The sequence below is a fragment of the Nesoenas mayeri genome (assembly GCF_963082525.1).
Source record: "Nesoenas mayeri genome assembly, chromosome: 3".
Classification (NCBI taxonomy): Eukaryota; Metazoa; Chordata; class Aves; order Columbiformes; family Columbidae; genus Nesoenas; species Nesoenas mayeri.
In genome coordinates this window covers 10,033,933-10,054,872 of record NC_137544.1, presented here as the reverse complement: position 1 = coordinate 10,054,872, position 20,940 = coordinate 10,033,933, and positions in this window count along the sequence as shown.

Sequence of the window (20,940 nt, the reverse complement as noted above, 5' to 3'; positions counted from 1 at the left end):
TGTCTGTGTGTATATACATATATATATATGTATATATAAACTTAGTTTCTAGGAGCATCTGGGTTACAGTGGTGGTGTCTCCTTGTTTTCAGTGTTCAGAAAACAAAGGTGCTCAACATATTCTTTATTTTTAAGTCCGAAGTTTTGTGTATGTCTTATCTTGTTAGGAGACAGTTTACTAAAATTAAGCAAAAAACTTGGATCCTTATTTATGGGAGATTATACCAAGAGCCAAGGAAAACAACTTAAAGATACCATTAACCTGTCTCAAGGTTCTCTTGGTATCTGAATTACATCACAATTAGAGTCGTTGTCTCTGCTGAGGGTGCTCATTCCCTTCATCACTCTTCCTCACTCATCTGTCAAGAGAGAAAGTTTTCACCATGTACTTAGGTCTGTTTGTATCTTGAAGGGAAAGATTCAGAGGCTTTTCAGGAGAACTGAGAAGTGATGATATGCTGTGTATGTCTTAGCTAAGGCTTTAATCATTCTGAAATTATAAGAATTGGTTAGATGTTTCTCTGATTTTTTTTTTTTTTTTTTTTTTAATCTCCCCCTCTTTCCTCAGTTGTTTAAACAAAGATAAAGCATGAGGAGACCCGAAGTGTGAGGGTTTTTCGCTGTATGGCCTGTGATTTTTTTTTTTTTTTAAATGGAAAAATTAGTACATCCCTAATAATAGACAATACATCTAATGCACCTCTGTATGCAAATATAATCTTAAGAGCACTCCCCTACCACTCCCATATATCATGATGGATTTATTTCTGTGAAAACCTGAAAGTGCTATCTGGAAAACAGAATTTTTTAAAGGAAAGAGATGTATCCTGGAAATTTGAATAAATGAGAGATATGAAAATGCCAGCTGATCTTTACTAAGTTAGGTCTGCTTCTGTATTATTCAAAAAGCATGCAAGTATTTTGAGCATACATGTGAAAGCTGCCCATTAGTAACAAATCGGAAAGTGCACATGATAAAATTTCTTACGTAAATATTAACTGCTGTATCAGAAATGTTCCATTAATGTGTTGATTAAATAGAGGGGGCTTTTTGTAAGCATTTGTGATTGTTGTCTCCCTTATATTGCACTATTTTATTATATCATTGCAGAATTTGAAGTTTTTCTTAGTTAAAATTAAACGTCTACCTGGCAAGATCTTTGTCAGAAGTTTGACATGCTGCTTGCTCTTATGATAAAATGCAAAGGTTGTTTTGTGCATTACTCATGTTGAGTGATAACGTTAACATTTACTTCACTGGGCTATGTTTGTTGTAGTGCCAAGTAATACTTAATTTTCATGTAAAGGCACTGACACTTTAAGGGATAATTAACTCTGATTCTAACTCCTGGTTATCATTCACTTGGAACAGCAAGTGCTTGGTTGTCTTTTCTTTTTGAAGATCATCTGGGTATCCTAAATGCCAGTCCTGTTGGTGTAATATTAATAAATTCTTCTGTTTGTTTGCTAATGTATATTGTGCTTTAATTTGTAGAACACTGCTCACCTAATGTTAAAAAAATGGAGCCTAGAAACAACAGATGATAAAAAATAAACAGCTCTGTGTGTGCTATTTTTATCTTCTGCAAATTGCAAATGTTATGTTTATTTGCAAGAATGTGTTTTATTGTCAACTCATAATGAGTCTAGCTTGTGATAGCAGTTCCTTTTCTGAAGTGCTTCAGTGAAAAACTAGATAAAGTTTTTTTAGGAGTATGTTGCACCTGTAAATATAGAGATTGTCTTTTGTTGCCATTGTTGATGCAGATTTTCAGAAGTGCACTGTAAAGTTATGTTAGGATTGTTAGATGAAGTTGCTGGGATGTCTGGCTATGGATTTTATTCCCAGTTTTCTTTCTTTGGTGTTTACTTCCCTTGCCCCCAACCTCAGCTATAACAGCATGTTTCTTGTAAGTAGGAGAGCCTGTACTTGTAATCTGGTTGAAATAAATTGTCATTTATTTAGGATTTTGAAGTTTAGGTGTGTGTTCCTGTTTGGTTTTGGGCACTGTGTCATTGATTACTATGATTATTTTTACTATTTTTTTTAATCCATGAAAGTGATAGGGAGCTGGTTGCATTTGTTTGAAATTAAAAATATTCCCATGCATACTGTCGTATTTAGTATTCTGCCTTTTTTGTCATGAATAATAAAATGCTTATCTTCTTTGTGTAACTGGCTTTGCCTAAGTCATTCTGAATATTTTGAAGCTTTCTGTGACCTTTTTGGTTCGTGAATGCATTGGAAAAAAAATCTGAAGATACATCAGTATGATATTTGTGAGATGGTGACAAGGATCAACCCTTGTCCTGTGCACCAGCAGCTGTGGAGTGAATCGTAGCAGTTTGCACCAAGTCAGGGTTTGCTTTGGAATGCTGTGCAAACGGCACAGGCATTCTGCCTGCTCACTTGTACAGCTCTCCGGTGACACATGTGCCATACTCCACCGTCATCTGCGTCCTGCTCTCTAGCACACTCTGCTGTAAATGCTGCCGGGCCTTTTGTGCCAGATACGCACACTGTTACAATACTGTTACTTTAGACTTTTTTAGATTTGTGTGCAGTTACTTTGAGAAACATTTTCCATTATTTACTTTTAAAGATGTGCATTGCTGAACATTTAAACCATATTAAAAGATTATTGAGATGTTTTTCTAGTGTTCTGGCATTTTATAATGTTCCATTCTGGCAGTTGCACATCCCCCTGAGATCCAGAGCCTTCAATAGGGCAGGTGATGGCTCCTTATCACCTTTTGTGCCCTGTTGTCCCTGTCCCTGGGATGGTACCGTGGTGCTGACAGTCACATCCTCCCATACCCTGGGGCAGGGTGATTTCACCTTCACCGGGGTGGGGCGGGGGGGCGGGGGGATGGGCACAGCCAAATCTGGCCAGGCTGTAAAACAGGGTCCCTGCTGAACACCCTATCTGAGTGGTCTTCTCGGAGCAGTGGATCTGTGAACTGGAGCCCTCCCCTTAGACTGGGACGCTGTCTAAAGAGACTTCCCGGGATTGAGAGCACCTCACCTCCTCCTGCGGTGAGTGGTTATTTACTGGATACATCCTTGAATGAGTCCTTGTCTAACCCAGGCAACTGAGAGTCCTCTCCTAACCCAGCTGAGTGATTGTTTCTACTAGGTACCCTTGAGTGAGAGATCTCTGGTTTTGTGAGCATATGCGTGCATGTTGTGGATCCTCATTACTCATATGTTGTCGTACCCCAATAATCTCCTCAGCTGCTATCTGAACTTGTATTTTATGTTGTCGGGAGTGCTAAATAATTCCATAAACCCTCTTTCTAGTCAGTTTATTGACTGCACTTTTCTGGCTAGAATGAAAACTGTTTTGGAACTTGTTGTCTGCCTAAAAATGACTTTTGGGGTGCCTCTGTGACATCCATAAAGCTTACCTGATACTGGAGAAGATGTATGTATAATATTTTCCTAAGAGAGCTTGAAGATAGTATAACTGTACAATAAGACACCTAGTTTTAGTAAATTATTACCATGCAGTAGTCTAGAGGAAGAGTACCTATTACTGATTTTTCCAGTCCTTTCAGGCAGGTTTAGCAGTAACCCTGTACTACCTCCAGACACAAATGTGTTCAGACCTCAGCCAGCAGAAATAGTGAGCCTGAGAGGAGATTTGAAATCATTAGGGATTCATGTATTAAAGACAGGAAGAGAACAAAAAGGTTTCACTCGAGATACGGGATGGGTAGTTCAGGAGTTCTGAAGTGGCTGACTAGTTATTGAATGTTTGTACAGGCCAGGCACCATACAAATTTTGGCTTTCAAGCAAAAGTTTAGGTTTCAGTGCTAACCTAGTGTGTGAAGACTTTTTAAGTTTGCAATAAAAAGATAGGAAATTAAATTTGCTTGTAGAGCATGAAGAAGGAGCTCATAGAAACTAACAAATAATCATCTATTACGTAAGAAGAAACTTAAGGATGCAAAAGAGCATCTGATGTTGCTTTTACTTACCCTTAATGTCCTCAGAGGATTATGCTTGGGTGTGCTTTAGTAGCTGCAGATCCAAAGTCTGGAGGTGATCCTCACCACTGACTATAGGCAACTGCACTTCTGCAGTGGGAGTGGTGCTTCAACAAGGTAAAATAACCTTATAACTTCCTTTTTTTTTTTTCTGTGAACCTGCCTTTTTGCTGCCCCTATACCCTCTTGTCTTTGCCCACATTCCTTCTGAATAAACAACCCATCCCAAATGACGTTTTCTTAATTGGCCCTACATCCCTACCTAAATTGATATTTCTGATAGCATTACCTAAGCAGTCTGGGCCCTATATGGTATTACTGTGCAGTCACCTAGATGTCAATAGCCTTGGATGCCAAGACTGCCTTCTGACTATTTGGTTCATGCTGCTTACTTTTTGTTTACTTTAGATACTTCCTAGAGAAAATTACCTGACTTGGTCTTTACTTTTCTACCTATAATTAAGTACAAACAGTTTTTTATGTGCAGTTGCCAATATCAGAGCAACAGAATAATATAGGTTGTGCTCACATGGTATCTTCACCTCTGAATAATTTTTACCAGTTCCCATCATGGGCCTAAACTAATTAAGAGGTTTAGTGCTCTGGCAGGACCTTTTGCTCATAGCAGGTCTCCACATAGCCCTGATAGTGGAGAGAGTGGCTGGGGGAGGTGGAGGTTTGTTCTGCGGATTAATAGCTGGTTATGCAGCTCATGTTATCCACAGGAACTTGGTTTTTAGGACCCTCAGGACCCGCTGATAATTGAGGACTGCTAGGCGGAGGCAGGATCTGCTTGACAAAGTGAGAAAGGAGCATTTATGCCAACCAACTATTCAATGTGATGAGGAAAGCTTTAAACCAGGAGCAATGAGGGTAAGGAGTTGTCACTCAGTTAAGTGGAGAAATGGTGGATGAGGTGGAAAGAAAAAGGGATACAGTGTGATGGGAACAAGAGACACCTCAGGAAACTGTACTAAACCTTGTACTAAAACAGTACAAGGGAGACTACATCTAATATCTGTGTACAAATGCATGCAGCCTAGGATATAAGGAGGAGGAACTAGAGCTGGAGTTCAGATTTGCAAGGAATGTCAAAGTCTACAAGAAAAGAACTCAACAAGTCCATGTAACCTGACATGCTAAATCCAAAGGTGCTGAGAGAATTGGCTGATGTCCTTTTATTGAGATTAGGGGAGGATTTCTATGTTTGGAAGAAGGCAAATGTTGCACTCATCTTCAAAAGATGCCCAAAGGACAGTCAATGATCTACAGGTTGGTCAGTTCCATTTTGGTACCTGTGAAAAGCACAGAGCAAGTATTCTTGAAGCACATTTTTGGGCATGCGAATGAGAACGAGGTGATGTGTAATATTTGACACAGATTTAGAAGAGTAAATCAGGCTTGAACAGCTTGAAGGGAGAACAGTGGACATCATGTACCTTGACTTCTGCAAGGCTTTCAACATTGTACAACAATATTAATGTATCTAGGGCAGGATGGTACTTCTCTTGATGGGTCAAGAACCAAATGGGTCAAATGTTGTTTGGATAGGTGGGTTCAGAATGTAGTGGTTAGTGGGATATGCTCTGTTTGGAGGTTGTTAACAAGTAGAGTACGTCAGGGGTCTATCCTGGGTCCTGTCCTTTTAAGCATCTTTATCAATGACCTAGAGGAGGCAATGGAGTACTTACTCATTGAGTTCACGTGTTATACTGAGTTGAGAGGACCAGCTGATACACCTCGAGGGCCACAGGCTGCAATCCAGAGGTGGAGGCTGGAAGTCAGTAGAGACACAACAAAATGTAAGAGGGACAAATAGCCATACATTGAAATGAGATGTTTAGACTGGAAGGCATAACCTTCTCGGAATGAGGACAGTCAAGCAGTGCAGGAGGTTGCCCAGAGAGATTGTGCAGTCTTCATCCTTGGTAGTTTGTAGCGTGGAGGCTGTTGGTCTCTTCTTCCAAGTAGCAAGTGATAGGACAAGAGGAAGTGGCCTCAAGTTGCGCCAGGGGAGGTTTAGATTGGATATTAGGAAAAAAATCTTCCCGGAAAGGGTTGTCAGGCATTGGAACAGGCTGCCCAGGGAAGTGGCGGAGTCACCATCCCTAGAGGTGTTTAAAAGACATATAGATGAGGCTCTTACAGGCATGGTTTAGTGCTAGAGTTAGGTTATGGTTGGACTCGATGATCCTGAGGGTCTCTTCCAATCAAAATGATTCTGTGATTCAACACCCAACTGGATAAAGTTCTGACAAACCTAGTCTGACTGCATAGCTGACCCTGCTCTGAGCAGGAGGTTAAGAGAACTGTAGGGGTCCGTTTTCACTGGCATTATTATCCTGTTACAGCTGCAGCTCCTCTTCAGTAGCTTCCAAAGCCTTGCTTCTGGAATGAAGCACATGAAAGTCCCTAAATCTTATTTTAGGACGTGATTAGGCAGTTTCACTCAAGTCATCTCCGCTACCAGTTTTAAGCGTAAATGGCAAATGAATGAATACTGCACAGGTATTCTGTATGGTGTTCTCTAGTTACAATTGGACACTTGCACAGAATAAATCCTTCTTTGCAAAACAATTTGTGTTTCTAGAAAGAGACTGTTAAGACAGAGATGCACCAATAGGTTGAGGTACACAGAAAATCTATCAGCCTGCCAGGCTTATGTCCCTTTGGATACTTGAGAGGTGGCTTTGGGAATAGAAGCTTCAAATACTTTATTTTGTCTTGGCTCTTCCATCCTCTGCCCCTCCCTCCCTCTCCAAGGTGTTCAGAACGTCTCCACGTTCCTTTGCTGTGGACTCATCAGTGTACTTGGCTCTTCCACCAACTATCTGTAACAGTGTACAGGCTGCTTATACATGGGCTAATTGCATAAATCTGAAGCGATAATTGTTCTTGAGAGTATGTATGCTTACCTACTCATTGTCCCAGAATTGCAGTCTTTCTCTAAGAAATATTTTGATTACAAAAGTGGAAATATCTCTGTTGCATAAGGTAATTAGTGAATTTTTAAGATAACTGCTTATGTCTCTTACAGAAATACTTGCCAAAAAGTTTGGTGTGGGTCTATGATTTTGAATGTTTTGCCACCCAAGATGATCCATCCCTGTTTTATCTGATCTTGCACTCCATACCATAGGTATTAAAGGCCTCTGTGAGTTATGTTTTATAATTTATACATTGCTATAAAAAATAAGGTTCTATGAAGACACTGGAGAATGTATATGCTGCAGAAATATGTGGAGGTACGAAAAGGGAGGAAAGGCTTCTTCCTCTGAAAGTTAAGAAGTTATTTGTAAGTTAGGGGCAATGCAATCTGCCAGGGTACTCTTTGAGTACTCCTGGAGGGGAAGGGAATCCCAAAAAATAAAAGCTCTGCTATTGTAAAAAGCTTTACTAGCTGATTTTAGACTGGGAATAGCAGAGACTGGGAATGCTGCTCCAGTTGGGAATGATTTTTAGCATCCAACATGCGTGGGGCAGCAGGAAACACTTGACGTGAAAGAAATTCGTGATAGGAACTTCACTCCTCTTCAGGTTCATCCCCAAGGTGTTTGCGCGGTGGCAACGTCTGTTAAAGAGGCTGCGATGAGCTCCTGTCAGTTTGCAGGAGGCTGCTGGTTTCTGATGAATCGGGTGAGCTGCACTGGCATCTGGTGGCTCTGTGCATGCAGGCATGGTTCCTGGCAGGGGTTGGCAGGAGATTTACCCCTTTCTTATATTGCTTTTAAGTGATGACATTTCTGCTTTTGTTCTGAGGAAAGGTAAAAACATAGAAGAACCAGAGTGGGGGAAATAGGTTGGGGACACTATTTTAAGGGGGGCCTGATATAAGTAAATGGTGGCAAATTCCTTGTTACTGTAGATACAGAAATATGATGTTTGTAGACTGGCTATTCAAAAGCACTTAAAAATGCACATTTCCATTAAGTCCCATTAAATTTATATTTCTCAATTAATTAGACACATTTGAAAATCTTTTTTTTTAGTTATTTCAAGAATCTTTTTTTCTATAATAAACACTATGAAAACAAAATCATGAATGTATTTATTCAGCTCTGAACTGACTTTAAGGGCAGGTATCTTGATTCCTGCAGATTTAATAAGAAAGTTTCTAGGACAACCATGTCTAGATCTGCATATTGAAGGAATTAAAACTGTGATTGCAATGTATTTTTTAGTAAGCAGTACACATTAGGAATCCAACTAGGTGACCCTGAAATATAACTCGACCTAGTTCTGTGAAATAATTTTGCTGCAAATAAAAATAAATTGGGTAAAAATGGGGTTTAAATAGGTTTAATATTCTCTCTTTTTTTTTTTTCTCTTTTGTACTTTAAAGGAAAACCAAGGTCTTAAGAGAGAAAACACTATTTGACAGACTTTGATTCTGATTAATTCTTTAGTGTTTAATCACGCTGATTTCATAGGAGTTTGAATTTAACACATAATATATGATCAAGCTGTTTAATTATGTTCATTTTCTTTTAAGCCATGCAGCCATTGATCTCCTCTAATCTGACATTCCATGTAATGTGGAATTTCACTTACTTTTGTATTAAGCCAGTATTCCCCCTTTTGCCTCCAAGGGTTCAAACCTTCATCTTTCATTTCCCACCTTCAAGCTATAAGCTTGTTACTCACCCCCTTGAAGCCATTTTACTGTACAAAAATTATTAAAGAGCTGTGATGTGTCTCTCTGTCTCTAGCCACAGGAGTCAAGTCTAGGAGCTAGACAATTTCTTGGGCAGGAAGAAACCTATGCTCCAATTTCTCCTCAAAGGAATTCTTATGCATTTTTATATGAAATACTCATTGATGAAACAACTCTGGGAGCAGACACTAGGACTTTCATAATCCAGTCATGTTCCCTGCATTTTACACCCTTTATTTTCACTAATTAATCTTGGATACTTCTCTGCAAAGCAGGACACCTTCAGCAAGAGAGATCAAATGACTGATTGCTCTGGGATTAAAGCACACAACTGAAATACGTTAAAAACAAAAATAAGAAACAAATAATAATAATAATAATAATAAAACACAACAACATCAGTCTGAAACAGAGAATTAGCTTTGCATTTTCTTCACTTGCATTGAATGCATAAGTCTACTTCATAATAGAGTATATCCTTCTTTAAAGGATAAAGCACATTTGGGTATGTGACACATTAGGGTTGTGATTTTATGAGGAGCCACAGGGCTGTGAATACCTGGATGGAAGAATCTACCTGCCGCCTAAGTTGGCTAAAGAAAGGTGGAATCTCAAGTGCCTGTACTCAGTGTTTCTGTTCGGCTGGTTCAGACATTTCTCCCTTTGGACTCCTGAGTCAGAGCATATCCTGAAACATCTGCCTTGTGCTTTGGTGTGAGCTGTGGAGTCTGCTCTGATAGCCAGACTCAAAAGTTGACTTAAAATTAGTATGCCTTATTTTGTACTTAATGAGAAGTAATGCCTTACAAAAAGTTTATGGCACTAGGTCCAGCAAAGGACTTGGGCAGCATATAATCTTTAGGTTTCCTGTCCCAGGCACAGAAAGTTTTGGGGAATGCCAAGGCTTCCTGCAGACTGTATGGGGAAAAGTCTCACCTCTCAATGTGGGATTTAAAACAATAGTAGAATCAGAGAACAGTTTGGGTTGGAAGGGACCTTCAAAGGTCATCTAGTCCAGCCGCCCCACAATGAGCAGGGACATCTTCACCCAGATCAGGTTGCTCAGAGTCCCGTCCAGCCTGGCTTGGGACATATTCAGGGATGGGGCATCCACCACCTCTCTGGGCAACCTGGGCCAGTGTTTTACCACCCTCATTGTAAAAAATTTCTTCCTCATCTCTACCCTGAATCTACCCTCTTCTAGTTTAAAACCATCACCCCTTGTCCTGTCATAACAGGCCCTACTGAAATGTCTGTCCTCATTCTTGTTATAGACTCCTTTTAAGTACTGAAAGGCCACATATTGGAAGTGGAAAACCATGAGGATAAGAATGTATTATAGTTTTTATACCTTTCTGTTATGATTGGCTAGGTGCTTTATGTGGAGTGTAAGGAAGGACTTCTGCCTATGCAGTCTTTCCCTGAGCTACATGTGTACAAATAGCTCATTCAACCCAGTGAGCAGTATTCATGAAACATATCCACCAGTTAAGAAGATAATACTAATTTTTCAAACAATGTACACTATTTACATCACTTGCTCAGATATTAGGAGTTCCAAGAACAGCCACAGCCACAACCCAGGGAAGGTGCCTACAGACTGTATAACATTTTGAGAAAGAAGTGTCCCCTCTTTCCAAATCTGTGCAGATAGGCACTCGGGATTCCTTGCACAAAAGAGGAAAGGGTATGATTTTGTAGCCTAGGTGCTAGGGCACAGAACTAGAGGTATGAAGTTATGTGCTCTAAAGCCATGTTTCCGTGACCTGTTTTGTCCATAGTAGAACAATTTGAAGAGGAGGGAGTGAAAAGGTTCCTTATGCTGTTACAGCTTGGTGATGAAACAGAGGGTTTTGGACACTGTTGAACTGAAAACATCTCCCATTTTTCCAAGTGAATGATTTAACCATTAAACTGCTTGCTACTGTCTTATCTGGCCACTCTTAAAAATAAAATTTAAAAAAAGGCTAAGAGCACTGCCCCGCGATTTTATACTAAGTGGTCTCTCAGAGTAGTGTTTTCGTAACTGGGGGCCCCTAAGGGCTAGAAAGTCAGAACATCTGCTTTTTGGATGCTTTGCCTGTAAAGGACATAGGTTGAAAAAGCCCACGCTTGGATTCTAACTGGGTGTATGAGGGAGATAAGCACTGAGGTGCTGAGACTGAAGTAGTTTAGAGCAGTGCCTGGGGAATTGGGAAATCAGACAAGGAGGCAGCTGGTAATTGCAGGTGCCTGCAGGTACAGCAGCTGCTGAACAAGGTGTTTTAAATAACAAGTTTGAACCTGGACAGTACAATTCTGCCTAATGCTTGCTGTAAGATTTCTTTAAATTTACTCCATGCACCCTAGTTTATGCTGTTAGTTTTCTTCAGAAATACTTTCATCTGTTTTTAAAAATAAAGCTCCTGCTAACGTTTTGTTTTGTTGCCATCAAAAATCAACCCTTTCTCATATTTGAGGATGGATTAGGAAGATTGAGCTAGGGCCCACTTTTGAGCAAACTGGACACACATGAATCCAAGGGAGGGAGACCTGGAGTGGAATAACCCCATAAAACAGCATGAGTTTGGAACAGACTGGCTAGAAGGCAACTCAGCAGAAAAAGAGGACTATCTCCAATATCACAGAATCACAGAATGTTAGGGATTGGAAGGGGCCTCAAAAGATTATCTAGTCAACTGTTTGTGCTTTGGGTGAACAGTGAGTTGAATATGAGTGAGCAGTGTGCCTGTGTGGTGAGGAAGTCTACCCACATACTGCGTTGGATGTAATCGTCTTCCAACTACCTAAACGGAAGATACAGAGAAAACACAGCTAGACTCTTCTCCGGGGTGCACAGTAGAAGGTTGAGCATCAATGGATGCAAGTTTCAGCAAGGGCAATTCCAGTAAGATACAAAAAAAATAAATATTCTTAGTGAGGACAGATAAGCACTGGCACAGTTTGCCTGGAGAGGCTGTGGATTTTCCATCCCTTGGAGATACCAAGCCTTGACTGAACAAGGCCCTGGACAACCTGCCCTGGCTTTGAAATTATCTCTGCTTGGAGCAGGGGTTGCCCCTCACAGGTTACCCCTGCACTTTGAGCAGAGGTCAGACCAAATGGTCTTGAAAGGTCCATTCCAACCTTAGTTAGTCTTCAATAACTATGCACAGTGTATTGTAGACATACCTGAACTAGTTTGAGTTGATTCAGTTTGGGAAAGGATGTTTTCTCTGTGGTAACTAAGAGCTTGGTGCCATCTGGACTACTGGATTAGTGCTCAATATTAGACTTTATATCATGTTCAGGCTAACTACTTTATAGTAACACATGTACATACACTATAACATAGCACAGGTGTGGTATAGATAGATGTAATTACCTCCATGCCACTCTTCAGGAGTGGCAATCCTTTACCAGAACTCTCAGTAAAAGGCACCATCAGTTATGGGATTTAATGATTACAGACAAGATACTGCAGGACCAAAAAGCCCCTTCCTTTGAACTTATACAACTTCTGATGTAACGGCTTTTTCCCAGCAAGTGCCTTATACAGATATATATGATGAGCAGCGTAAAACTGTCTAAAAGGGCTTATTAATAAACAGGAATCTTATTTTGTCAAGGACTGTTTGTTTCATCCAGGCAGCAATAATTTATGGTGAATTTTTGCCCTTTCCCTTTGATTCTTACACTCCAAGGTTTTCAACTAGGAAATTTTCAATTTAAGGGAATGAACAGTCACCTATCGTGTCTCCTTGGTACTAATAACCCTAGTTTTGGAGTTGGTCATGTTTGTAGGTTACCTTGCAACATTATTAAAACTGATATAGATATATATATGAACAGATAAATTTTTACTCAGTTTTTACTTTGTAACCTATCAACAGAATTAAATTCGTTTGAAAAACATTGATGAAATTAGTAATTTTATTAATTATGGTAAGAGTTACTTTTTGAAAAAGTAATATTTACTGTATTTCAAAAAAGTTGTACTGTATGAAGTATAATATTATATATATAACTAGAAGTAATGGGAGGAAATTAAAAAGAATTTAAACTTCCCGAAAATGAGTTATATTAGACTGTAAAATAAGTTACCAGAGGAAGCTGTAGAAGCCTCATTATGTGTCTTATTTAAAACTAGATTAGATGAAGTGCCTGAAGGGAGCAAGCTTGGGCTGTTTCCTGGAAGGCTGAAAGAGATGACCTCAGAGGTATTTATTTGCATCTGAATTGTTTTATTCTGTCATGTGGTGCATCTGGGAAAGTCTTGTTCATTCTTACATGAGAATGTTTTGTAGGTGCTTCTCTTTCTACAACACTTCTGTGTGATTTTTAACATTAACTCCAGACTGGTGAGTGATCTTGGGCCATACCTGGAGCTGAGCTGCCATTTGGGCTGGTACACAAGGGAACTTGGAGGTTCATCTTGAAGCTACTCTGTAGAAGTCTAGATATATTTGTTGAGACTTTATTATTCTCTGCCTTGGTGGCTGTATAGGTATTTCAGGTGAAGTGGAACAGCCCCAAAAGAAAAGAACGTAGGAGAATGATTACATCGGTGTTAGTGACAGCATCTCTAAGCTGGCTGTTCAGTTTTCTCACCCACTATTCTGAAAAGAACAGCATTGTACAGTTGCACAGATATTCTCTGTGCCATTCACATGGAAACTCTTCAACGCTTTTTTTTGGTTTGTTTTTGATCCCTAATTTAGTCTCCATTATAAACTCATAAGATATATATGATCTGAGTTTTCCTTATTTGGCAATGTTTACTTCCACAAGAGGAGACAGTTTCTTCTACAGTAACTTTAGAAAAGATGTTATATTAAACAAAAAAATGCTAGTCTTTATAGCATTCTATTTGATCTGTGATTCTATAGCATTCTATTTGATCTATGATTCTAGGGTGCAAGCTCTAAAAATGACTGAAGGACTAATGGCCTATAAATTTACAGTTCTCTAGTATGAATCCACAGTATCTGCTCCAACAAGTTGCGATTTGATAAGTGATGCCAAAGGGAGTGTAGACATGAATTTAATTTTGGATCATTAGATCCAAAGCTGTCCTGGTGATTATGGCATGCTATTATTTTTGCCGCTGTCAAAACCAATGAGCAGTTGTAGCAGTGATCGGCTTAGCTGACCAGAGATGCTCAAAACAGAAGATTAATGATGAAGAGCTGGATCATGCACAAGAATGTTTCAAGGAAGATTTAGAGAGAGGGCAAATTAAGTTGTTGTTTGAAATATATTTATCTAGTGTTTGCGTTAACCTTGAAATATCGTTACAATGCTTTAGCAAATAAAAAGACAGTAGTTAATAGTACATTTAAATAACTACTATAATTTTTTAAATATTTACTTGGAACTGAGTTTTTTGGTCAATAATTAGGCAATTTCAGTCCTGTAATAGAAAAATATCTTTGTCACCAGATGGTGTATTGTTATCCACTGCAACACTGCTAAGTGACCATTCAACCATCTTGCATTGCAAATGGAGTGCACCAACACATTTCTTTGAAATTGTGATTAAATTTTGCCACTTCCAGCGATACTGCTAGATGAATTTTCTGAGCTTTGTTCTTTGACCAACTGTCTTTTTCCTCTAATTACCTTTTTTGTTTTATTTTGTTTTCCTTTAGCTCAGAGGGTGTCCTGTCCCTTATCTCCAAATCTGCTATGAAATTTTCAAATTCTGACTCAAGATACTTGTAGAATTTTTCAGTTTCTATTATGTACTAGCTTGGCAAACGCTTCCCCACATTTTTCTCCACCTGGTTGGTTTCCCTGTGGATTGTGTGAATCAAAACTGAATAACAAGACACTGACAAAAGTGGTGTACTAATCTGTGCAAAATTCCACACCTGGAAGGTACCTCTGAATAGCACTGTATAACTCAATAGATTAGGGATATTGTTTCCGAAACCTTTTTTTCCCCCCCTATTTAATGATAACAACCAATCTAAAGCATTGTTCCAACTAAGTAGGAGAGAGATTAAAATATGTTGGCTAGGTAGCAAAATGTTTTGATTTCACCAAAATACGATTGGCCAGTAGGTGGAGACTTTGCACTAATTTTTCCTAAACCGAAGCTACAATAAAGCGAAAGAAGATATCAGCATAAGAAGCCATTTGCACAAAAACAAAATAATCCCATTTATTTTTCAGTTCTTCTTGTAGATAATTCTTGCAGTGAGAAGTTGCCCAAGCTGATCTGAGGAGGCTGTCTTAATTCTTTGAAGAAAAAAAAGAGAAGTATATAGTATAAGATTTAGCAACATAATGCTGAATTGTTTCATGAAAAGATGGAATTTGCTGAAGTTAAATATGTTCCATCTGCCTGATTCTTCTTTTTAAGTGGTAGGGAATTGACCAATCTCGAATTATTTTCATTAAAAATGACCTAGTTATAAAAACTCTTTCGCCTTTAGAATTTGCAGCAGGTTTAAGTAACATTTATCTTTGTGTAGCATAGTTAATAGCAAAGACATAATTGCATGCTTTTCTGTAAGTGGAAGTCCCTAAATGCAAATACTAATAGGCAGTGTCATCTATAACAATTTGCAAATTTATGGAGGAAATTGGTTTTCCAGGCCAGCTATTTATTAATATGGAGGAGAATTATATTAAATTGGCGCTCCACCATCTTTCTTTCCATTTTTCTGCAGTGAAGAGGATGCGGAAAGAGGTGAAGACCTGTTGCCCTGTAACTAATCTGGCTGCAGCATTTCAGTAATGGGGCAGGAACATCAAACTGTTCTGTTTCTCTCTGATCAGCAATAATACCATTTTTCAGCTACAGACTGGTTAGTTGGAAAGGGTTGATAAGTGAGTAAATGTGGGTGCTGAGTTGTAAGTTAATAAAGGGAATGAAAGGCCGGAACTGTGAATCAGAGGATTGAGTTTGTGCAGAAGCTTAGCTGAAAAAATGAGGATGAGGTGGCATTGGATAAGTAAAATATCCATGTAGACATGGTTTAAAAGGGTGCATGTGAGAGTATCGGGTGACAAAGCAATGAAAGCTGCAGGCAGGTGATGAACGAGGCTGTAGTGGGCACAGGGAGCAGTGGGGTCTCACGGGGGTTACAACAGTATTCTGCTGTTCTGCACTTTAATGTGCTTCGTTTTTCCCCAATTTTCACCCTTAAGGGGTTTGAGCAAAAGAAAGGCTGCCAACCCTATTTCTTCATCTGGCATATCCCATCAGCAGATGCATTCAAAAACTGTTCCTTTGAAAGAAAGAATAAGTGGAGATAAGGCTGAAGCCAGGGCCAGTGACATATGCTTTGGCCCTAGGGACAAAAACAATATTTGTCCGTAGCAGGGAGAAGGAGCTGTGGAATGGAAGGAGATGCTCTTGTAGAAAAAAGGTAATGGCAATGTTTCAAAAGAGGGAAAATGAGAATGAAATAAATACTAGAAAATCAATTTTTAAGATCCCAAAGGAAATTTATCATCAAGTACTTAGATTTCTAGTGCATGCTGGCTGGGCAGTTAAGGAATTTGCTACATACTTTGATTTGCTTTAAAACCTTCAACTGTTTATAAAGCTGTGGATAGGCACCCAGTGAATTACTCCTCCGTTTAAATATAATGCTAGGTCACATTCATCCCTTGTGTGCTGCTGAAAGAGCTGGGTGCCTTAGGCCAGCTAGATTTGGATGGGCTTTCAGTTTTCAGTACAGGACTAAGGACTTCTATTCTCTGTTATCAACATCAATCTTCTGATTTTTGCTTGAGATACAAAAAAAAAATTTGGAAATCTTAATTTGAAGTTATCATATGGCATCATTCCATATGGCTAATTGACCATTTGCCATCAGAAATGTGCATCTTCAATTTTATTACAAATTCACCTTTTTAACTTCCAGCCATTGGTGGTCTTTGGTGCTTGGCAGTTTGGCTTTCTAAAGAGTTTGTTCTGAATCATTAGGAAAAAACCCAAAGACTTTTGATATAAAAATAGAGCTGCATAGTTAGCGATAAAACCATGTACTTTAGTGCAGTTTGTAATGAGTGATGTGTAATGCTCTAAAGGCAGGTTCTCCTCCTTTTATTATACTTTATCAGTATCTTAGAGTGCACCACTTGTGCAGGAAAACAGTTCAACATGGCTAAAAGGAGGAGAATCTAGTCCTTAAAATAAGATCTGAAAATTACCTGATGTCCCTCATATTACTGTATGTGAAAAGCAGTTCACTTGGTGCCAGTTTTGGCGTGAAATACTAAGTGGGCGAGAGATTGTGGCACATCTGTAGGGTTTATCCTTTTAGCCTGTGTCCCTGAAAACAAGACAGTGTCTTATATTAATTTTTGCTCCAAAAGATTTTCCTTTTCTACAAGTATAGCTGCCTGGACACCATTTAAATTGACCTTTTCTTTTATGAACTGTAACTAGGGCTTATTTTTGGAGTATGGCTTATATTTTGAGCATCCTCAATAATCCTGAAAAATCATGCCAGGGCTTATTTTCAGGGAAACAGTCTATCTACATCAGCTTTAAGAGACCTTCTATCAATGATACAATCCACAGTTCTTCAAGGTGAGGTTTCGACTCTGTAATACTGAGATTTGGTTTATAAAAGGGGACAGTTACATAATATGCAGGTTTAAATAGGTATCTTACTCTTTCCCTTTCTTTTTAAATTTACACTATTTTCTACTTGTATTCCGGAGGAAAAGACTTTCAACAGATTCTTTAAAGGGCAGTGAGGTTGGTAGAGCTTATTTAATGATTGGACGGTATGCTTAAGCCAAATAAGAGAATTAATTGCAGCAAAATATTAAACCCCTTATTGAGATTATTTTTTTTAAAAAATACAGCTTTTGAGATTAGTTGAAATAAATCAGAATAATATAGACCATCATGGACATTATTTGCATTTGATGAATGCGTGTGCTGGCCTAAGCTGCTGAACTATTAAGGCTGAAGGTTTCCACCATTGTCCTTGTTCCTGTAGATATCACAGAGGAGATTAAGAGCATTATAACTTTAAAATAAAACTCAGAAATACTATAATAGGAAAAAAAAGTCTGCATACAATAAAAGGCACATTTGCATAGATTTACTTTTATCCAAACATTTGACCTCCAGCTTAGATGGCTTAAAAAGAAGGAAGAAAAACCTGTACCCATTTGTCTTGGTGCAGTAATCTGAAAGTTAACACATTGGGAAACATTTCTCACAAACTCTGAACTGGATATTCCAGGTTTTTGTTTGTTTCTTTTCTTTTTTTTTTTTTAATTGAAATCCGCATTTCTCATACCACTCCTTTGATGGCCAACTGACCATCCTGTTGGAAAGTAATAATGTTTTGCATTTATTCCGCATTCTTAATCCAGAGATCTAGAAATTGCTTTTCTGCTATGTCAATCATTCCATCATTCAGATCTTTCACTGGCTCGCTCTTCAAGCAACACTCAGTTTAACTGTATTCAGAGCTATTGACAGCTCTGTCTCTGGTTGTATCTTGGATTCTATGTTCTGTCAAGTCCCCTTGACCTGTCTCTTTAAACCTTCCAGAGGTTCAAACACCAGATTTGATGGTAGCATCCTCACAGTAGTTTATGAATTTATCACACTGTCCTTCAGGAGAAGAACATTTCTCTTTTCTCCACTCGCTAAGCCACTTGTCTCTCTTTACTCAAAGATACAGAATTTCAAATTTTGACATATATACTAGAACTGAGTCTTCAGCAATATAAAGTAAACTAAAGGAAAAGGAATTCTTAAATCTGAATCACCCCCAAAGTCTCAAAGTCTAGATGCCTGCCATTTCAAGTTGATGGAATATACCTTTCTCTTGTTGTGATGAGTTGCCCCAGCACTGAATACAGAATTGGTGGCTGTGGAAATTGCTTTCAGCTGTGCAGGTTTTGCCACTGGCAGGTTGGAGGCACATAAGGAGAAAAGGGGGGGTTGAAGGCATCATTTTTTGTACAGTTATTGTCTTCCGTATAATTAATGTAAACAAAATTTTCAGTTGCAAAATGATGGCTCACATTTTTATTTGACTTTTTATATTCCAATAATGGTACTGTTCAATTCATGAAGAATTGTATTCAGTAAGGGAGGTTTTGCAGGAGTCTAGCTAAAAGTATTCAGGCATCAACTTCCCAGTCATCCTCCCTACCCACAAAATTGGATCTGCAGGGATTTGAATGCACTCACTGCATTTTAGTCTCTCTTTATTTGAATCCATTATGTATTTTATATTTCTTATTCTGACAAAACAATCAAACAGAATAGGTATGACATATTTAAGGCTGGTTATAGTAGAGTTTAAGGTGGTATAAAAAAAAAAAAGTGAGATGGTTTGGTTACTAAATCATTTTAATAAAGGACAGCATTACTTAGTTTTGTTTTAGAGTCTCCTGAACACTAAAAACAGCACCTTCTCGACTATTTTCTTCTTCCTTTCTTTTGCTTTTTTTTTTCTTCTTTTTTTTGCTTTGTGAAAGCAATTATTCCGGAGAAGAAGATGGGGAAGACATCATAAAACTGAAATAATTTTGCTAATATTTGAATCAATCATTTACAAGTCACTGCTATAAAGGAAATGCTAGGTGTTTTTTGTTTGGTTGGTTGGTTTTGAGTTTTTTTAATAAGAAACATCTATCAAGTAAACAGGAAAGCAAAACTGTCTTTTTTCTGAGTGGTTTCATTTCCAGTGTTTCTTCAATGTCCCCTCAAGGGTCAGACTCAATAAACAGCTGTGTACTATGTGTGAATAAAACCAGCGTTGCAGAACCGCATAGCACACCAACAAAAAAGGGTTTTAATTCTTTTCTCTTTGAGTGTAACTGGGACACTTATGAATTTAACTTTTCACATTCCAGTATTTACTCTCAGTGCTTGCACCAAGGAAGAATTCAAAACAAGAAACAGCTGGAGCCTTTTCTTTACACTTCACCTGCTATTCACATCAATAACCCTTCAAAACACAAATGTGTTAGCAACTCACACACAATTTTCACTGCACCTACTTTTGTGTGGAGAACAAAAGTAACTTCATCATCTCACTTGGGATAATAACTATTAGAAATCTGCATGACACTGCTGTCTGGGAATGCTCTTATTTTTCTATATTACATGACAAAACTTGACTAACACATAAAGGATATTCTGATCTATATTTGCCATGATACACATGTAGGCTTGATATGCATATTTTTTATCTTCTTGAATCGTAAAGAACAAGGTATACCTGTTAGTAGGTATGAGGTGTGACCAATGGCATTTATGCGTGCAGGGAGTGCTTTGTATATGAGTTTGTTCTTGCTCACTGGATGCGGAGCACTTATTGACCACCCCAAAGTGCTTGGCTGGAGATTGGTGCTTGGCTGCATCCTACTTTGCTGACTGGGAATCTTCTGGGTGATAAGAAATTCCTGTCTGTATTAGTTGTTGATAGAAGTTGCAGAGAGGGGCAATGGTAGATGCTTACGTTGTGCATGTGTCTGTGTTAGTAGTTACAAGGTGTTACAGGGCTTTTGGTTGTTCTGTCTTGTAGCCCCAAAGATGGCCAGGGGTTCTTGCAGGCACCCAAGAGATCTTCAGTTGACTGTTTGGGCTTCCTGAGTGGCCATGAATGTATATTGTTAATAACTGTGGACGTTTTGGGTAGATCTCAGGGGCTTGTGATAGCATTCAGTGTAAATGCCTCCCATGTGGCCTGGAAAAATGTGAAGAGAGGAGAAAGGCTTGGGTCTGTGTAAATTTTTGTTAGCAGAGGTAATAAAAAATACTGTCTGTATTATATAGTTTATGTAGGTGTCTACATCACTTCCCAGGTAGTTGCCTGAGGAGGCCTCGATGATGGTGGAAAGGACACGGAGATGGATGGGCGATGGGGTGTTGCAAATCCTCACGGATTTACTCTGGGAGATTTCAGAGTTTCAGAGCAGATCCCATTTTTCATTCCATGCCAGGCTAGCCTGCAAACATGGACTGAATGAGTCTTCCTTGATCATTAAATTCATCTTCCAGCTGTTTTGAGTCATCCAAAGAAATGGGAACATTTTACACTGATTTTGCTGATGTCCTCATAATGGCACAAGCAAAGTCTTCTCTTCTTCCTGTTCCCATAAGATCTAATATAAGAAGAATGTAAGACTTTTTTGTAAGGTCCTTGGTAGCTTTTCAGGGGTTTTCTGCAATTCTAAAAATGTTATTTTCTTTACATATCTGTCTAAGTAGTCCATATGGAATAAGATTTTCTCTATTACCTATGTCAGAAATGTAAACGGAGATAATAGTGGTTTCATGATTAAGATTTTTAAGTAGAACTTACTCATGTTTTTATAC